Source organism: Terrapene carolina, unplaced genomic scaffold (genome assembly GCF_002925995.2).
Source record: "Terrapene carolina triunguis isolate 2854851 unplaced genomic scaffold, T_m_triunguis-2.0 Scaffold34021, whole genome shotgun sequence".
Taxonomy (NCBI): Eukaryota; Metazoa; Chordata; order Testudines; family Emydidae; genus Terrapene; species Terrapene triunguis.
This window is the reverse complement of record NW_020698372.1, coordinates 4,202,052-4,206,389: the sequence shown is the minus strand read 5'-3', so window position 1 is coordinate 4,206,389 and position 4,338 is coordinate 4,202,052. Positions and strand designations below refer to the sequence as shown.

General features: G+C 48.2%; 1 pseudogene; it reads left to right on the top strand.

Annotated features, from left to right (window-relative positions):
- The first annotated feature begins 276 nt into the window (after positions 1-276).
- On the top strand, positions 277-4,338 carry LOC113405141 (annotated as a pseudogene).

Genomic DNA, 4,338 nt, shown 5'->3' with positions numbered 1-4,338 from the left:
CCCCCCGTCCAGACTACGCGGCCTGCGCCCCTGCCCTGCGGGCCTGGACCCGGGGAGCCCCTCACCCGGAGGGGACCCCCCAGTGCAAGGCACCGGACCCCCGCCGCTCACCTTCTGTCCTGCGCCGCCGCCTGTCCCCAGCCGATCCCGGCCCCGCGCCGCGGGCGTAACCTGGCTTCGGCTCCGGCTCGGGGCGGGGAGCGCTTGGCTGCCGAGCCCTGAGCCGCCGCAGGAGGTGGCTGCGCCTGCGGCGATGTTGGGGCTGTGTGGGGCACGATGGCCGAGGAGCGCCCCCCCCATGGCTCCTCCGGCCGTGCTGCCCCCAGCGCCGGCCCAGCAGGTGCCGCTTTAGGGAAATGTGCTGAGGGGAAGCGGCTGCTTCCCCTGCACCCCACTAGCTACGCTACTGGTCCTTTTCTGCAGAACTACTGCTTAGCCAGCCTGTAGCGGTGCATGGGATTCTTCCTTCCTAAGTGCAGGATTCTGCACTTGTCCTTGTTGAACCTCATCAGGTTTCTTTTGGCCCAATCCTCCAATTTGTCTAGGTCACTCTGGACCCAGTCCCTTGAACTATGACCCCTCTTTGCTGGCGATATCCACCTCAATGAATTCTTCTGGGAGCTTGACTGCAGTCATTTAGGGTCACTGTCTGATGCCTCCTGACCCACCCCCGAGTGTTCTCAGGGATGGGCTGCAGGAGCTGTTCTAAAATCATTGCATCCATAATCTCACCCACCGTCGGAGCATCTGGCCTCAATCAGCAGGTAGCCTAGTCCATCAGTTTCTAGGCAAATGCCCTGGGCTGTAAATCCCCCCTCCCGCCTGCCTGCCAGTCCATCTAGTGGCCCAAAATTTTTTGCTGATACTTTTCAGGGGATAAGCCCACCTGATCTCGGATGGCCACCTTAACCACATCATAATCCTGTGCCTGCTCGTCATTTAGAACCAGGTCGGTCACCTGAGCAAATAGGGTGTAGCCATAGGGCCCAGGTTCCCTTCTCCCAATCTGCGCTCATAGCTACTCTTTCAAAAGTGACCAAACATGCATTGGAGTCATCTGCAGGCTCATCTTACAGAGGCCTAGCGCCTCTGCCCAGATGCTGTTCGCTGCCACAGGATTCATCACACGTGGGAGTAGCTGCTGCTGTATATCAGCTTGCAGTGACCAGGGCTGGTTCTCAGCATTCTGTCCCACACCCAAGTTCAAGGTCACTCAAACCTGATCCTCAACGGTGATCCTCACCGCTGGGCCTGACAGGTTCTCAGCTAATCTGACAATCAGGCCCTAATAGTCTTCCTGAGTTCAGCTCCCTGAAATTGTAACCCTAATGAGGCAAAAGGGCAGGAATTCTAGAGCATGCCCCCATAAAAGGAAAAGTGACCCCTCTGTAGGTGAGGCCCTTAACATTTGATCTACATTGATATTAGAGTGCAGTGTTTCTCAACAATTGGTCCGTGGACCAGCGCTAGTCCCTGCGATCTCCTTCATGTTTATGAAGACAGCAGACTGGTCCCTGGTATCAAAAAGTTTGAGAAACACAATATAGTGCACTTCTCTTGACACTTTGACCTGGATTCTCTGGTCTAATAGGGCCACTTTGTGTAGCCTGATACAAAATGGCCTTAAAATGGCCAGAGAGAGCTGGAACAACATCCCCCCTTGTACAGAGGAACTCTTCAAATGGATGGAAAACTGTCAGAGGAGGGTCTGCTGCCTTCTTCATCAACTGTGTTTCCCCTTCCCCTCCCATTCTTGATATAAGGGCAAGAAAGCGGCATTTGGTTTGGCTGCAGGAGGCATGATGGAGCAGAGCCTCCATTACTCCTGAGCTGTCGTTAATGTAACTTACACCAGTGGCAGAAGCTAGAGTTGGCCCCCTGCTGTTCTAACATTCATGCAGGCTGGTTGGCCAGGGAGCTGCAACACCTTCCCTGAGGCTGCCATTCTCCACTACAAACATAGGTGGGACATGATGTAAAATCGAGGCCTTTACCTTTATTTTTATTTGCCAAGCTGATACGTTGCTGCTCTGTAGTCAGATTGGGGCTAGGTGCATGAAGTAAGTTCAGGAGACCTTGGAAATTCAGACTCAGATGTGGTTATATTTAACCTCCTTCATGACTGGGTCATCTGGGGGATTACATTATAATAAACAAGCTAGATAGGTCAAACTTGCCTTAAGTTAGGCATCTACATCATTATTTAGCTATATTTAAATAAAAATGGCCAGGTTTGCAGTGCTGCTGAGCACTCACAATCCTTATTAACTTCCAGAACAGTTAGCAATGATCATCTCTTTTGAAAAACGGCTACTTTTATTTAGGTACCTAAATACAAACAAGGGTTGGGCACCCACGTACAAAAATTTTGGCCCTGCATGTTTAAAAAAAATTCTTGACAAGAATTGGCTGCTGCAGATTTAGTGTTTGTTTCTGCCTAAACGAGTGAGAGAGCGAGCGAGTGCGTTCAAATTAACACCTTGACTCTGTAGGAACACCACACGTACGATAGATGCAAAAGATAATTGCACCCAGCGTGCAGTGATGATAAGCAGAGCTTGTAACTTACAAAATATATTTGTAAAGTTAACTGTTCGTCTCTAGTAAATTAGAAAGGTGCATATTATAGCGTGGCACTAGCAAGGCTGAAGTCCTGGAGAAAAGTGGTTGTCACCTACTAAGAAAAAGATTCAGATGCTTTTTTTTCTTTTGCACTCATAATTCTAAATGGACTTTGTGTGAAATCTCAGGCTGGATGTGTGCAGTCCTCTGTGCGCACGGCTGTCTGCCCTTTCTGAAGAAAACATAGTTTAGAAACAAGGAAATGATAAACAATAGGGTGCTCAGCACGTTCACTACCTCAGTTTTATTGGTGCTTTAATTATGCACCATGAAGTCAGTCTGGTTCCTTAACCCGCTGAACAGGATGCACAGTGAATGGGAATCCCCATGAGCACCATTCATTCAGGCTGAGCACTGGGGACAGGATTTGGGCCTGAATATAGTTATCTAGTTAATCGGACTCTCAAAATTCTTCTGCTCGCTAATATACTATTTGTTGTTCCACTGCTCATGGAAACACACCACGTCCCTGACACACCACCCAAGAAAGTCACAAATCCATTGCCTCCCCAATGCTAGCCTGTCTCCCTCTCTGCATCGCTTGTAAAACTGAGTAGGAAACCCTGTGAGAAGATCTCTCATGGGCTTCCCAGTATTTCCTCTTTTCATTTTCATGGAAATGGTTTGAGGAGAGCAGTGCTTAATTTGCAATGAAAGAGGTGCTGGGGTGCAAGCATTTTTTTACTTTCATAACTGAAAGAGGAAGCCCAGAGATGCTGAGGCTACGAACTGCCAAGCCCACAAGTGCCGAAGCTCAGCCCTGGCAAGCCTTGGCACAAATTAAGCACTGGGGAACAACCTTTCTCTTATGATTATTATTCCAAGTGGGGCTCCACCTGCAGCACATGGAATATCAAGATCTTTGGATCAGTATTTTTTCCAGGCTTTTACTGTGTGGTGTTCGTGTTCGGCTTGGTGGGAAACAGCTTGGTCATCTGTGTTCTGGTAGTTTGCAAGAAATTGACCAGCCTGAGTGATGTCTATTTGCTGAACCTCGCCATTGCTGGCCTGCTTTATGTTTTCTCCATCCCCTTCCTGGCTCATTATGCTTCAGGCCAATGGACTTTTGGAAACGCAATGTGTAAATTAATATGTGGAATTTACTACATTGGTTTCTACAGCAGCATTTTCTTCATAACCCTCATGAGCATAGACAGGTACTTAGCCATCGTCCACGCTGTGTACGCTCGGAAAGTTCGAACAACCCTGCTCAGCATTATTATAAGCCTGGCCATTTGGTCAGTGGCCATTTTAGCTTAAATACCAAATATCTTCTTTATCCAAGAATTTAATGAAGATGGCATTGTGAAGTGTGCTTCTTATTACCACTATAATAGGACCATTGGAAACTTTTAACCAATTTTGAAGTCAATATATTGGACTTCTTGATCCCATTTGGCACTCCCATTTTCTGCTACTCCCACATCTTGTAAAACCTGCAGAGATGCGTGAACCGAAACAAGTATAAAGCTGTTTTTTGTTGTTGTAGTTGCGTCTTTCCTCTTCTGGGCGCCCTTCAACATTGCACTTTTTCTGGCTTCTTTGCAAAGCCTGCACATCATAGATGACTGCGAGACGAGCAAAAACCTAGACCTGTCCCTGCAGGTGACTGAAACCATCTCCTTCATCCACTGCTGCCTGAACCCAGTGATCTACGCTTTTGTGGGTGAAAAGTTCAAGAAATACCTTTATGAAATATTCAGAAAACATGCATGA